This window comes from Gorilla gorilla, chromosome 3 (genome assembly GCF_029281585.2).
Source record: "Gorilla gorilla gorilla isolate KB3781 chromosome 3, NHGRI_mGorGor1-v2.1_pri, whole genome shotgun sequence".
Lineage (NCBI taxonomy): Eukaryota > Metazoa > Chordata > Mammalia > Primates > Hominidae > Gorilla > Gorilla gorilla.
Window position 1 is genome coordinate 135,091,849 of NC_073227.2, and position 17,173 is coordinate 135,109,021.

Here is a 17,173-nt window from a genome sequence, read left to right on the forward strand (position 1 = left end):
CCTTCCAATACTGGGTGGGCCATCTGACAAATTAATATCAAGTTCCCTCGGTTTTGTCTAAGCCCTTGACTTTTCCTTCCTTCCTCTTCAGTCAGCAACTCCATTCCAAACCTAGGTCTTTGCATCACCCAGGGTCTCCCCACTTCTGAAATACTCTGCGCTAAGATTTCCTCTCTGTTCTTAGCCTCTTAACATTCCAGTTCCCATTCCCACTACACTCTATTAATGTTCAGCTCATAACTGCTCCTTTTTTTTCCCTGTCAATCTAAAAGATTCCTCCTGGTTACATTTTATTTGATAATCACTCTGGGCCTTTGATCTCCAACTTAAGCAGTTCTATTGTCTACACCCACAAAACTTGACTCTACTTTCCTGCTACACTCAATGAAGCAAAAGTCCAATCCTGGATAACCACCTGTGTTCTCCACTCCTGTACCTGGACTCATCATAAATTTTACAGAAATCAAATAGCCACGTGGATTGGTGCTACTAAAATTGAAATCCCACAGGTCAAGGTCCTCATCTTAGTTGAACTGTCAATGATACCTGCACACCATTTTATATGTTCCATTTTGGCTCCCTCTCTTATTGTCCGTAGCTATTTCAAACCTTCACCATTTTCCCCTCAGTTTTTTTGTTTTTTTTTAGTTTGCCAATTTACCTCCATTGGTTTCAGCAGATTATCTTTTTTTACTTACTGAAAGACATAACTCCCAAAGATGTTTCTTCATCTTGCTGCCACTTCTCCTAACTTATTTGTATCCATACCTCTATTTTTCTTATTTTCTATAGTTTCAGTGAAAAATAATAATATAGCAAAAAATTAACAACACACATTCTCTTCTAGTGCCTAAATCTAATCTCATTTTTCAGATTCTACTCTGCAGTTCTTTATCAAGCTATCCAAGTGAAAATATCTAGGAGGCATTTTGATATACAAATCTGGAACTCAAGAAAGAAAGCCTGGTTGGAGATTCATGTTTGAAATTCAGCAGCAAATAAAGATGAATTAAAACTGTGGCAGAAGAACAGTGGCTGGCACATATACTCAATAATATCAGTCTATTCTTGTCCCTGTTTCCCTAATCTCTTCCTCTTCCTCATTTCCTCTCTTAAATAGTGACACCAGAATTAATACCACACTCAAGCCAGTAAATCCTTGTGTCACCTTAGATGCCTTCCACACCCACCATCTTCGACTAGTAGCGAAGTCTTGTTAGTTTACCTCCCTGATATCTTTTGAGTATCTGCTCTGTTGCTGTTGCCTTCACGCAGCTGGTTAGCATGTTTTCCTGGCTTATTGCCACTGTTCCCTAATGGTTTGCTCTGCTTCCAGGCTGTCTTTCTTGCAACCTATTTTCCTTCCACTTACTGAATTATCTGTGTACACATGCAAATGTGGTCATTCTATTTATAATTACTCAAGGTCTTTAAGTAGTTCCCTAGTCACAGTAAGATAAAACCTAGACTGACACATAACACCCTTCATTATTTGGTGCTTAATTGCATCTCCAAACTCATTTCTTTTTACTTTCTACACTTCCTACCTGCTCAATATAGTCATTTGCAATTTCTCATATGTATTATGCTATTTTTAATAAACATAAGCTTTAGTATCTCTGTTTCTTTCTTGAGTTCCCACTACCTACCATCTTTTTCCTCACCTCTTCCCACTTCTGTCATCACCCTTTCCTTGACCAAATGTTTCCTCTTCAAATCATAACCCTAATATTATCTTTTAGAGAAAGACTTCTCAGTCTGAGTTATGCTCCCTGCTCCCAAGTTTTCTTCTGGTTTTCTGTGCTCATGGCTCGTTGTTATAATTGCTCACACGTTAGTTTCTCCACTAACCATGAAGAAACCATGTCAGTGACTTTTTAATTCCCAGCACCTAGTAGAGACCTCAGATATGGGAAGCCCACATAAAATGTTTGCTGAATGAACAAAAGAAGCATTTTGGTTCATTATTTATCCTACTGCTTCTATATCTGTATATGTTAGGATTTAGGATGAGAATTTGTGGTAGAAATAAAGCTAAATTTATGTAAGATGAGACAAAATATATTTAACTGTTAACTCTTGGCCACTCTGACCCAAATAAGAGCCACTTGCTAGCTTTCTCTGAGTACTAAGCATATGCATATATTTCCCCCCTCCCCTTCTGGGCTTTAAATTCTTCCACATCAGGAACCACATCTGTCAGGCTCAGTGACCTATCCTCAGTGTCTGGCACAGGATATTTTCAATAGAGGCTGTGAGATTTACTAAATAATTGATTCTCCTCTGGAGAATGTCTAGTGGAATAGTTGTTCTCGATCCTTCGTAGATAAACTTATTTCTGAATCTTTGTCAAGTAGTTGCCTTTCTTGTTGCCCTTATAAATTAAAGCATAAATTCACTGATTTTATATGCCATATATAACCTATGTGCTAAAATATATGGGATGTGAATTAGAGTTCAACAAGGATGTTATTTTTAAAAACCAAACCAGAAACACATACAAACATGTTATTTTAACGCAGTGGAGAAAGCTCAAAATAATAACCTGTATCCCTGTCAAAAGCAGGCAACATACAGTCATTATATAATAATAGTATTTGATAACATTTAAAGGATAAATATTATTTAGAATAAGGCAAGTCATGTGGAAACACTACTTCATACTTATTAAATCATTTTCAGATGATATGCTTGGACATTCCGCTTTGTTACTAAATCGTGAAATTTACCTGTAAGATTCTTTATGAATGAAACAATTATCTTGGATTTCTCTTTCAATATTGCAGAATCTATGTCTTTAATATCTTATGATGCTGGTTCTGGAAGAGCTTTTATAAAGAAAACAACACGATCAGTAACCCTGGTCCAAGAGATGTGAGAAAATGAATAGTCACATTTTTGGTATAGTATATCCATGCAAACAATTGTAGGTCTACATTATCACTTTATAATCATCTCACCAAGTAATCTGGAACAGAATGTTTAATTCCATGCTCTTTTTGTCGTAAACACAATTAAAAACCTACCTATTTTCACATGTTAATGTTTCATTTTCTTCTCTCTTCTTGCTTAGTGCTTGTCTGTGTATGTTATTTAGACTTCTCAGCAGGATAATACACTTATTTGTTCGTTCAGAGAAACATGTACTGAACACCCACTCTGTGCTAGGCACAGGACTATGTGTTGTGGGAGACCAAGCTGAAAAAGACATGGTCTTTGGCACAAAGACCCTACTGTCTAATGGTAAGTTTGAAAACAAGAGGTTTTTGAAGGTGTGATGTGTGGGAAATGCCCAGGCTGAGATTTCTAGTACAATTAATATTCTCAAAGGTAGTTTCATCCAATTCTCTGATAAAAGAGCCATGGTAACAATGAAAAACATAAAAATAATTACCTTAAGTACTCAAGAAATCAAGCAACAGGTAATCATTTGAGAAGCCTAAGATAAATTTTGACTAAATATAAAATACCATGTGGCATGAACGAAAGAGTCCTATTAGGCCAGAAGAAAGGAAGACCCCCTGGAGTTTTAAGAGTGGTAGAGAATAAGAACAATTTGCTGTGGTTCATTTCATGTAATATGAGTTAAAATTGAAATCCCAAACTTTGCTAAATACAACACTACTCTAATGCCAGACTTTGGCAAAGTCATGGCTCTATAAGCATCATGCATACAAAATGTAATTTTTCCTGCTCAGAATCAGGTAGTGAAGACAAGAAAATCTCACTTTACTTCAGCAGAGGCACACTTCTAGATGTTATACATTGGGCTAATCACTGCACCAACTCCCAGGTGTGGCTCTTCATCAAAATTCCCTGGGAAAACCCAACTATCTGCCTACTGTACATCTGCACCAGAACAGCTGAATACTGCTAGAGAACACTACAGTGCTGAGTGGTTTTCTCATTATACCTATGACTGCAATCTTAAATGGCCTCTCAACACTGCTATCCATCTGTTTACCCTTTCTTAATAGATTTGCTATTTTTAAATTCTCTTTCATTAATTCATTAATCTTTTTTTAAATTGTTGTTGTTGAGACAGAGTCTTCCAGGCTGGAATAAAGTGGTGCAATCAGTGCACTGCAGCTTTAACCTCCTGGTCTCAAGTGATCCTCCTGCTTCAGCCTCCTGAATAGCTGGTACTACCAGCATGTGCTACCATGGCCAACTTTTTTTTTTTTTTAACCATTTTTAGAGATGAGGGTCTCATTATGTTGCTTAGGCTAAACTCGAACTGCTGTCCTCAAGCAATTCTCCACCTCAGCCTCACAAAGTGCTGAGATAACAGGTGTGAGCCACTGCACCCAACATTTTCCATTAATCTTTCTATACTCTTCCCTCTCGTATTCAAATGACGACCATCATATTTCTTTCAGACAATAGAAATAGTCATGAACATCCTCTTATACTCACCATCAAACCTACCCACCTTCCCTGCTTCAGTATTTATATTCTTTTTGCCCGGATTCCTGTGAAAATACACAATGTCTCAGCACCCACAAAAAGTTAGTTCCTCTCCATTTATAGTTTGGATCACATTCTGGTTTTTCAAGGTTTTGCTACAGTAATTAATCACTATCTTTCCTATGTAATTTATCTCCATATATAGGATAATAGAAGAATAAAAATATTTCTTGGTATCTCTCATATCTTAAATTCTTAATATAGTGTCTCCTTCCAACAAATTTATGTTTTCTCTTTCTCTTTTATAGCAAAACTTCTCAATAAGGTACTACTATTTTTTATAAAGCACATTTTTGTGGAACTCACACATTCATCCTATTGAGCCTGTTTTTTCTGAAATCACCAATGACCTCTCTTGCTAAATAAAAGGTTCATTTTTATGTCTTTGTCTTAGTCAAGCTCAAGCTTGCAGCATATTTGACATAGTTTCCTTTCTTAAAATGCTTTTAATTTTTCTCTTTCTTGGTCTCCTCTTCTATAAAAGAAGTTAAGTACTTATGTTTACCTATATCATGTGGCTGTTGTGAGGATGGAGGAGTTAATACTAACACACAAACAGTATTAAATGTGCCTAGCACATGATATTTCTCAAAAAATGAAAGCTGTTACTGTTTTTAAAATAGGTACTCTCCTGTTCCCTCTCCTATTTTGATATTTCAATGACTGTTTCAGTTTTGATTTCTGGCTGTGCCTCTGCTGCCTGACCTATAAATGGAGCAGGGCTCAGGGCTGGGCCCTCTTCTCTTGTCTGTCTTAATTTCCTCCCTGTATAATCTCACAGAGCCTCATGTTTTTGATTATTATATGTACATTAACATCCCAGATTTATATCTCTACTTATATCTCATCTATCTCTTGAGTTCCCAACTTAACTACTTGTCATCTCTTTTTTAAGTCTAATAAGGATTTCAAATTTAAAATACCATAACAGAATCCATAATTTCCCCCAAGATTTTTCCATGTTGTAAATGATACCAATATTTTTCCAGTTACTTAAGCATCTCAACTGCTGTATTTTTCTCAGTCTTCACATACAATCAAATAATTAAGTCCTATTGGTTTTACCCCTATAAGTTTTCCTAAAACACTTCATCTCTTGCCACCTCCAGCCATGCTCATCTCTTGCCTGGCCTACTGCACAAAGCTCCTAGAGGATCTTCCACCTTCCATCCTTGGCTTTCTAATATTAAGTTTCTACTCAACAACCAAAGCCCTCTTCAAAAACCGTAAAACCTGTCGTTTCACTTCTCTCTCAGAAAGCTTGGGTTTTCTAAGCATCCCACCAAGGCCTACGGGTGTCTACCTGTTCTTGCCACTGTCTGTATTTTCAATCTGATATTCTACCACATTTGTCTTTACTCACTAAACTTCAGCCTTACTGCACCTTTTTTCTTTCTCAAATATGCTAAGCCAGTTTCCTTTGAGAGGCCTTTGCAGTGCATGTTCACTTTTCCTGGAATACTTTTTCTTCAGTTTTTCATGTGGATGCCCTTTCTTCTCCTTCAGGCCTCTGTCTAAATGCCTTTTGTTCAGAGAGGCCTTTCCTGATTAACCAATTTAAATTGGTCTTCTCCAGTGGTTTATGATCGGATCACCCTTTCTTAATAACTCTCACTATTATCTAAAATCATGTTACTTATGTATTTCTTTCTTTACTTGTTTTGTGTTTACTTCTTTCAATGAGAAGGCAATCTCCACGAAGGCAGAGATCTTTGAATGCTGAGTCCTCAGTGACCAGAGCAATGCCTGGCACATGGTACTTGGTAAATAAATATTGTTGAATAAGTAAATGTTTAAGAAGGCATATTCCCAATAAAGTGTGAGAGCAAGCCAGGGCAATTCATATATCCTCTCTGTCGGTAAAACTGAATTTTATAGATATCCTTTCCTTAAATATAAGTTAACAATATAAAAGCATGACAATTTCTGCCATCCCCTACATTTTGTCAACATGGACTTGAATACTATAAAATATTTGGGTTATAAGGAATATGGAATATCATATGAAAGTTTCTAAGAAAGGTTTGTTAAAAACAGTAACTTATTTTCTCAGTTTATCTCCGGTTGCTATGACTAGTTGGTCAATTGTCTTATTTTCTTCACTCCTGAATTGTTTATAATAATCTCTGCTTACCTGCAAGTATAAGCTGCAAAAATAAGATATGTCTCTACGTTAAAATTTGCCAATATATTACTATCATTAATATTACAAGTGGCATAGGTATTACTTGCAGAATTAGAGATTAGTACAGAAAAAGCCAAAGTCTCTCTTCTCATGATTACTGCCATGTGTTATTCATGCATTTATTCATTTCTTCAACAGATACATACAGAATATCTAATGTGTGCCAGGAAATATACCTGAAGATATGCAGTGAACTAAATATATACCATGCCCACCCTTTTCTGAATATCATACTAAAGTAAATTATTAGCATAACCAATGATCGACCTATCAGAAATATCATAATTTTGAGTCGGCATTATATATGACAGCCTTGGAATATATGATTTCTTTTCTTTTTCTTGGAAGGATTGAGTTGGTGATTTAGTATATGAATTTAAATGTTCCATCCTGGTCATAGTCAATGTATTCTCCAAAACATAGAGATTATCTTTAAGTTGGGAAATTTGCAATAAAAACATTATTCAGGTCCTAGAAAGCAAAGTATAATTAATGAGTGTTCAAAAGAAGAATAAAAGTGCTTAATCAAAATGGTTCCAATTATATTACATTTTGTCTTGAAAAAAAAAAAGATACTACAAAGCACATTCAGGGAAAATATTTAATACCCAAAGTGATACTTGATAGCACATTATGAAGAAAAAGTCTATATTGAAGAGAATGTATTCATTATTTATTTTATTATGAATTTTTCCTTCCTGCTCTCTTTCAGTTTGGAAGTATGCCAATTCAGATGAACATCAACTTACTTACTCTAAGCAATAAAAGTAGATTATTAGATTGGGTTTTTCAGATAAAATTATACATGTTGCATGAAAGTTTGCTTTTTAAAGGAATTCTACCATAAAACTATATGAAGCAAATTATTTCATTATTATTTCTTGTGGGAATAAATACAATGAATGAAAAGTATATATGAAAATTATTTAAGCTAATTAAACATGTAAAATCAATTATCAGATTCTCCATCTTGGGGCTGATAATAATAGTTACAAATGATATGAAGAGTTTCAACTGCTAATGGTGTTATAATCCTCCCAACTGGTGAGTTATCTTAGAGTGAAAGAGGACAACTTGTACTTATTTTCCAATAAAAATGGCAGAGAAATTACATGCATGTACATTTCTGATAAATATATATATAAATTATAAATTACTCTCACACTGGCAATGCCTATTAATTAGATCTATTGGGAGATTTGAAATGATAAAGTAACTTCTCTATTAATATACATTTGGGTCATTTTTATGTATTTTTAAGATATTGCTGCATATGGAAACTCATTATTTAAACATTGAGGAATTAGATAGACTATTTTACTAAAATTATCGTTTCCTGATTATGCTGAGAAATACAATAATTTTTCTGGCAGAGGTCAAATGGCCAAAAGCTGGATGGCTGATGTTCTGATGAACAGATCTTTGATGACATCTAGTGGTGAAATGTAGATTTATTTATTCACTGTTCTCAAAGTTTTAAGATGTCAATGTTGTATATATCTTGAGAAACATTGAGATAAGTTGGAGATTGAATAAAATGGAGAAATTTGGTAATTTTTGTCTTCAGCAAAGATACCTTAAAATGGTTAAGAACAAAGGGGTAGGCAGAAAAGAGATAAACAACCTTTAGTAAACATTTTTACATTTTAATTCTGAGAAATTTGTGTAGAGAATAAAATTTAAAACTGTAGCTTATATTATAAATATATTTCTTCGTGCAATTATGTTTAGCTGATGTGAATATGCTCCATTTCTGTGTATAAGCACCACACTTGTTCTGATTAGGTGAATTTCAGTAATATATGGACTTTTAAGAAAATTTAAAAGAAAGCCAAAAGACAACCTGTGTATATATTTTCCATTTATGATAATCTATCATTATTTATATTTTTAAATGACTGAATAGACATGTCCTTATACTTAGTAGCAGCAAATTTTGTTGACCTAGGCTTATTTTATATGTGTTTTAAGCAAAATAACATCACAAGCAATGAATTCTAATTTTTGCTAGGTTTTCAGGAGCAAAATTGTTTATACTTTTAACAAATCAACTCAGACCTTTAATCAGCATGTTTCAGCAGCACAAACATGCTGGAGACTGTCAAATCTTGTCTTCAGACATATATATACTAGCAGAAATTGGGGCAAATAATTTGATATCATTAAGCCTGAAACTTATTTTCAGAATGAATATATTGGATTAAACCCCAGTCTCTCTTTGAATCCAAACATTCTTTGATTTTTATATGATCATCTATATGCTTTATTTACTCTTTGGAACAAAATTCTACCAAGGAGTAGGGGGAAAGTGTCACAATTATATTTCTAAGACTCTGTTTACAAATTACAAGTGAAATTGGAATTTTGTTAATTATCCAGTTAATTTAACTAGTGTTTAAATTCAGACTCAATTTGTCATAGCCTAATTTACCTACATTATTGTGTCTATATTGACTAAATTAAATGTTTAGCCTGCACTTTGCTATGTTGACTTAGCCTGTAAACTGACAGAGAAATAAGGGAGTACATAACAATGTAAACTAGTATAGTTTCTCAGGGGAAATATGTTTTCTTTACACTAGATAAGCTCCATTGTGTTAATCACACTGCAAATGAGCAATAAAATATTTGACATACATGATCAAAATGTTATAGTCACTTATTTTTATTAATTCAAAAAATATTTACTGAGTCCCGATTATGTGCTCAGCAAAAAATTTTATATTGATAAAATTTGTTTTGTGGTATCTTTTCCCTAGCAGTCTCCAGCACGTTTGTGCCACTGAAACATGCTGACTAAAGATCTGAGTTGATTTGTTAAAAGTATAAATAATTTTGCTCCTGCAAACCTAGCAAAAATCAGACTTCATTGTTTGTGATGTTATTTTGCTTAAAACACATATAAAATAAGCCTAGGTTAACAAAATTTGCTGCTGGTAATTATAAAGACATGTCTATTCAGTCATTTAAAAATATAAATAATGATAGATTATCATAAATGGAAAATATATACACAAGTTTTCTCTTGAATTTCATTTAAATATTCTTATATATTTCCAAATATATTTCCATATATTACTATGTGTATATATTTACTATATATTACTATATATGTTACCATATATTACTATATGTAATATATTTTCATATATTACTGAAATTCACCTAATCAGAACAAGTGTGGTGCTTATACACAGAAATGGAGCATAATCACATCAGCTAAACATAATTGTTGACTGTTTTGAAAACATGCTTTCAGGAATATCTTTGTGTTTGTTAATTCTGCAATATTCACATTGTTTTATTAAGATAGAGTCCTGAACTGAAATTGAATTGATGAAAGTATGAGAATACTTTATAGCTTTCGGTAGGCATTGCCAAACTGCTTTCCAAAAAGACTTAATAGTTTACAATATCACTAGTACTTGTTTTTCTACCATGCATCATTATTACGAAGTAAACTTGTTTTTTCTTGTTTTGCTTGTTTGCTAAGTGAAGTCTGTATCTCATTTTGATTTGAATTTTCATTTCTTTAATAGAAAAAGATATCTGTCTGTATTTTCTGTTGCTATTTAAAATTTGTCTTCAGAATGTATATAAACTTTGAAAATTTTGGCAGATATATCTCCTACTGTATTATTTGCCTTTTACTGTTTTTGCATGGTAGTTTAATTTTTTTCTTATCTGTCTTGTCTTTTATGAGTTCTCCCCTTGTTTTCAAATGTACAAAGGCACCTCTGTCTCTTCCAGGATATTGAAAATATTTGGGTCTAGTTTCTTTTAGTTGAATGCTATTTCATTTTTAAAGCTTTACCTTTTAATCCACTTACATGTACTTGTGTTTGATGTAAAATATTTACCTGAATTAATTTGCTCCCAAATTTTAAATAATTGTCCCAGTACTGCTTATTATATAATGCTTTCTTCACTCTATCATGGTGATATTTTCTTTGTCACATAAAGTTTTATGTTCAGCAGGACCCTTATCTTGTTTAGGGCGACATTTTTCTTCTTGCTTAGGTTTTACACTTTTGCATGCTTTCCCCATCCTGACTTTGATGAATATTAGTTGAATGAATGGCTATAATTTTTAATATGTTTTATCACCTGATAAACTAATTGACATTCAAACCTCCTGTCATCAAGTTTAGGTATCTGCTTTTTTTACATTTTACTTATTCCTTTTCTCATTTCAATGTAATTGTGTTCAAATCTCTCCTAAATATGTTTGATCTCAGATGTACCATGCAAGGACTTCTGAAAATCCAGCTTCACTTTTACAATGTAGCACTTTTTCCAAGTGCATATTTTGTGAGGCTTTTAACATTTATCAATTAGCAACTAGACACTGACTCAGAAACAAAAACAACAAAAAAAGTGTTCAATGAAATGGCCTGAACAGATGGCCGATCTAAGACAGGAAGTCTTCTTTTTTCTGTTTAGTCCACTGATCCTTTTTATTCTGCAGTGGAATAAGGATGATTTCAAAGTTACTCTTATGCTGTTCTATGGATTATTCTGGGCTGTTTATGGATGAATACAAGGTAACCATTCAGTGGAGCAATGTTGCTGTTGGCTTAAAACGTAAAAGAACAATGCAAGGACAACTGACCTTGGTACCCTAGTATTCTATCTTGAATATATATTTGATATTTGCAGCCTCAGTCTGAAGTATACATTTGAAAAGTAAGACAGAAAAGACATGTGAATATAAACTCGGTTATAAATACTCCTTATATCATTAAACATAGACTATTTGGAAACATTCCCAGGATATAAGCAGTGATTTATTTGTTTGGGGAGGTAGGCATGGAAATTCCTCCCCTTCTCACTAAACAATCTCATTCAAATTCTTCATGTTCGGTAAATTCTAAGCACTGGGGAATACATTTTCCTTCCTATAACTCAATGTGGTTTGCATTAGTCCTTAATAAATATATTATGATATGCTATATACGTCCGTTTGCAGCTTTAGAAATCATTGTGTAACTTCCTGCCAACCACCTCCAAAATGTACAAATAGGCTATTGCATACAAGGTGAGTAACTGTGTATCTTTTAAAATTGAATTATTATCCTTTTAAAAAATTAATCATCCTCACTTGTACACCAACCTAGAGAGAGTACTGACCTCTTGTAAGCAGTTTTGAAGGTTATTCAAAGTGGTAGTGACATTTTCAAGTCGTTTTTCAAATGCATTCATTTTTGAACCAGCGGGACTTTGTAGCTGCTGAAAGAGAGTATCACAAAGTCATATACACCAGGCAGCAACAATGATATAATTAATTGAGTTGTAGGTAAAATTATGTAAAACAGCTTGACTTTTGAGTTCATCAGTAAGGTGTCCAGTTCATTTTTTTTTTTTTTTTGGCAAGGTAAAGCTGGCAGTGATATTTTAGTGGTACAATACTGACATTCAATGGAGAGACAAATTAAATTTTATTTCCTTTGAAGAGCTAAAAAAGAGTTATTATTTATGCTGTTTCTAAGAGATCTTTCACATTGAAGAATTCATTCAATTTTAAGACATGTAAATTTGTATCTCTGTATCGTCCCTTCAAAACAGTATTATAATTTTCAACATAGTTGTACAAATATGCCCAAAATTTTCAGTTGTAATCTTTTTGTTGTAGTTGCTTGTTTGGTTGCAGGTTTCTCCCTACAAGAAAATATTTGTTTCTTAATTCATCAGGATATAATCACTAAGTAAATAAATATCATTTGCTTATACATAACTATATTTAGGACCTTAAAATGAACATAAAAGATATGTTGTTCATAGTAAAGATAACCAGTTATTGCAGATATTTCCCCATAATATTTTAGAGTTTAGCTGAGTCAACGTTTGGTTGATTTTCTAATATTGCATAATTAGATGTATTTTAACAATTAAAAGAATCTTAAAGAGCTATTAGTGCTGGTATAGTAAATCATAGCCAGTGTAAATGAATGTTTCTAAAAAGTCATTAATGTCAGTGGAAATTAGAACCTCGGGCCTGTAGTTTTTCTGTCAGCAGAAGACAGTGTGTATTCTGCCGAGGAATATTGACTGCATTCTTATTCAAAACCCAAATAAGTTTGATAATTTAGACTGAGCCATATTGAAAAAATTTGAAAAGGGACCGGGATAGACACCTTTGTGTGTGTATGTATGTGTGTGCACACGTGTGTGTGTTTTCCTACTCAGCACACCTCCTCATTCTTTTGACAATGAAGCCCCTCCTTATTGGGGGGTTCTATGTAGTTTGGGTGGGTTAAATTCTTTCCTCCAGTGACAGGGATTTGCATGTGACCCATGACTGGTTAGTCTGAGTAATTCATCTCCTGCCCACAGTGACAAGTGCAGGGATCAGAACACAAACCAAGCAGGAGCTATTTTTTCAGATTCTGCTAGGATTGCTAAAGTTATAGGACAGGAGCTTTAGACTCAATGGCTCTGGTTCCCTGGATCCAGCTGCACCTGATCTGGCTTTATTAGGTGCATGAGTTAATCCATTCATTTGTGTACTTAAGTTAGTTTAAGATAGGCTTATGATTATTGCTGTTGTTATTATTATTATGATTGTTGTTTATAAGGGAAAGAACCCTGAGCAATGCAGTGAACACAATACTGGTGACTGGCATGAAAATTTTGAAATAAATTATAATATAATTCTCTGCAACAATAGATTTATGCTACCAGAACATATCACTATTTCACACAGTCATTGCACTAAGAGGTTAAATCAAGTGAAACTTCTCTATTAACCATGAAGGGAAAAAATGGTTTTAATAAAAATAGTTTTATTAAAAAGTTTAAAAATCACTAAAAAATAGAAAGCACTAAACTATTGATAGGGTGGAATAAATCAATAATTTTCTTACTAATAAATTCAGTGATCTGGAACAAATCACTTTCTTACGTTTTTAATTTCCTTATATGTTTGATGCAGGAGTTAAACTCCATAACATAAATCTAGCTCATACTGAATACCTGACTATTATGATGGCAGAAAGACTATATCTTCCAATGTCAGATAGTCTCCAACACAAAGTGAATCAGGAAAAATACAAAAACAAAAACAAACAAAAAAGAAATCACTAACAAACATAAAACTGGAAACAAAATGTATGTACGAGGCTTTAATACCCTTAGAAAATCTGTTTACACTTTTGTTTTCTTTTTACAAAAACACCTACACCAAAGAGTTTACTCATTTGTTCTTAGTTTTGCCTTTTGCTTTTCAAACAATGTTTTGGGTTTTGTGAAGTTTAGGAATATAAATTTGTCTTTTTTCCCTAAAATATAAGAAAATCTTGCATACACTGGAATGTGGATAATCAGATTAACTGCAATTTTTTCATGTATTCAGCAACTTAATTAATCAACACATAGTTATTGAATAACTACGGTGTGCTAAACACTTGGCAAGAATATTCTTCTATTATTTTGAAAAACAAAAAATATTGACACTGACCTTTTTGAGACAGAACAGATGAAGGGGTTTGGGTGGTTTTAAGCATAATTTTAATTAGCACATTTTTTTCAAAGTCTTGGGTCTCTCTGTATACAGATTTGAATTGAGAAAGACAGGGATGGGGCACAGAAAATACTAACAGGGACAAGTGCTTTCAGGTCGTATTTGAGATTTACTGCTACTCTTCGGTGAAGACCACTGAAAACTGTAGGAACTTGAGGTAGATTCCCTTCTTTCACCACTATAGAGAGTCAATAACCTAAACTCATTTTATCTGTTCAATATCCCGGAAACTAGGAAATTTTTGTTTAGTATTTGCTTTTGACGAACACTTGGCAGCTGAAAAACTTCCAACCAGATTAGTAAACTCTGGAGAAAGATAAAAACTGGAAGCAATCATTCAGGGTCTGATTAAATGTAAAAATGTACATGTTTACTATGTAATTTAGTTACAAATAGTTTTGTAGGAAAAAACCCAAACTTAGTGGCTATATCTAGTTAGGAAGACAGATAAGGATTCGTGTCATCCAAACACGAACTTGGTGAGTAAGCTGTTGAAGCTCAGATACGAATTCACACAGGAGTGATTTAATTTTCTCAGTATAATATACCAATTGCTAGATTCTTGGCTACACTCTGATTGTTACTTACATAGTAGCTGAGTAGAAACAATAAGATTGAGCCAAGTAGCATTTCATATGTGCGGCGTGGGGGAGGTGCTGGTGGTGGTGGTGGTGTTCTTTCTTCAATGACTATTTAAGGATGTTTCATAACTGTGTTGCTTTTATCACTATTTCTCTTATTTGGTATAACTCTGAATGTAAATCGTCCTAGTTTTTTAAAAGGTAGCTCTTTATTTCACACAAGTTATGGATCCATTAAGATTTCAATGTAAAATATATGCTATTTTCTTGCTTAGTAAACCTCTGGATATCTCAGGCCAACATTTTGTAGGAACGATAGGCTGTGTGTATGTATTGCTATTCCAGGACTAACCTCTGTTACATTTTATATCACTTTATCGCCAAACATTTCCATAGTAATCCAAGACTATAGCCTTCACTGATGTTTTTTCAGCCTTTAAATCTGTGGATAAAGATTATTAAGGATTATATCTCACTGATTAGTATCAACAGATTTACAATGTATAAAGATTTACATTGTAATACAGAACTACTAAGGAAATCAAAGTCAATTGGAGTAGCCTATTAATGCCTTCCAGAGGAAAGAAAATAGAGATGTGTCCTGGTCAGTCTCTCTCTCTCTTCCCCTCTTTTTGACACACTCTACAAATATTTTACATCTTTAAGTGAATATCCCCAGATAGAGATAATTGAAAGATAAGCATTTTCTTGTATGAAAATGAATTAGTTTATTACCAGGACAGAATAGGGGGTCTTAAGAGAAAGTAGCTCCTACTACCTGTTCCCTGGCAGAAAGAGGAGCTACAATTAAAATATTCCAAAATGAAAATTATCATATCAGGCAAGATTTTTATTTAACTTTTAGCAGGCAGCAGTTACTACCTGGAGGTTCATCTTGTACTATTCATGGCTTATTGGGCATTTTTATATGATTTAAGTTGCAGTCATGCTTCATAGCTTGGAATTGTGAAGGCTTGTTTGCTCACTTGTTGCTATGTAAGAGCACACTTGGAATTGCTGCTTGATAACTTTATTCTTATCAATAGGTATTACCTGGCTCACCTTAAAGGTGAGCAGCCCTCACCTAGTCAGCTACATATCTTTTTCACGATTCTTAATTTTTACAAGAGGATGGCAGCCTACTCCCAGCAAAACTGCCTGTTGAAGCATACAGCACTGCGCTCAACTCCCACAGTAAAAGTGACTATATGAAGGTCCTTCCTAAGAATATACTCTTGACCTTGTTATCTGTCAATAGCTTCCAAAAACTTGGCTGAGATAAACAGTAGTTATAGAAGACTGCATAAAGATTGTATCATCCATTCTTTCAACTAAATCTATATTTTTCAAACATCTTTTAAAGTAGCAGAACCTTTTTATCAAATGGGACTTTTCACACAGTCCAGTAAATAAAATGGATTTAAAGAAGAGTTTACCCCAGGGACTCCTGTTGAACCATGTTGTCTTTAGTGGGACCCACAGCTGTGCAATGAACAATCTGAAAACCATTGCTATAATTGAGGTTGCAAGCCCAAAGGCCTTTAGGGGCCCACTCAAGTAAAGGTAGATTAGCCTGTATTTCTATACATATACATATTTCTATACATATACAAATACATGTACGTATACATATACACACAAAATATATATCAAGAGCATGAATAATTCCCAAGGGCATTTATCAAATGTGATTTGTTTGTTTGTAAAACACTGTGCTGGCCACACAAGGCACATGTGCCCTTCTCATTTTATCCTTTGGGCCCTAGTTTCCACACCCAGATACTCTAAAGTCTATCTTTAAATAGCCACATTATCAGAAAATTATGCCCTGAAACTGTATTATATTATATATAAATGTAACACATCATTTATTTTGCTTGATTGCATTTGGCATATTGCCATGAGCATGACTGACTCTATAGGAAAGAGCATCATGTGTTTATTATTAGGACATTTAGAACAATGTTTCTCAAAAACTGATAAATGTACCTTTGTATTAGAATCCTCTGGAATGCACATTTCTTGGCCTTATCTCAAACTTACCAAAGCGTAATTTCTGGTAGTGAAGCCTGGAATTCTATACATAAAATTATTTGATTAATGCAGAGGAAATTTAAATACATATAACTAAGTGAAAGAAGCCAATCTGAAAGGCTACATAATGTATGATTTCAACTACATGACCTTCTGGAAAAAGTAAAATGGACATTCTGTTCCATTTTATTGTGAGCCTAAAACTGCTCTAAAAAAGTTTATTAATGCAAAAAGGTAGATAATTATTATGAACAATGAAGTTTGAATATCACTGGTCCAAAGGATCTTTTCTATTTATTAACCTGTGTCCTCAGAATCAATAGAAACTGTTCTCTGAGCTCATCTTGGAAACAGTGTTAATTAGGCTTTTACTAAACATTTTTTCTT

General features: G+C 33.6%; 1 long non-coding RNA gene across 1 annotated transcript; it reads right to left on the reverse strand.

Moving 5' to 3' along the window:
* Positions 1-4,435: 4,435 nt before the first annotated feature.
* Positions 4,436-16,806, reverse strand: LOC129532862 (uncharacterized). The gene is made up of 4 exons (XR_008678795.2): positions 16,742-16,806; positions 15,105-15,194; positions 11,783-11,881; positions 4,436-4,472 (listed from the first exon to the last, which is right to left on the reverse strand). It is a non-coding gene; the product is annotated as an uncharacterized lncRNA (long non-coding RNA).
* Positions 16,807-17,173: the final 367 nt, after the last annotated feature.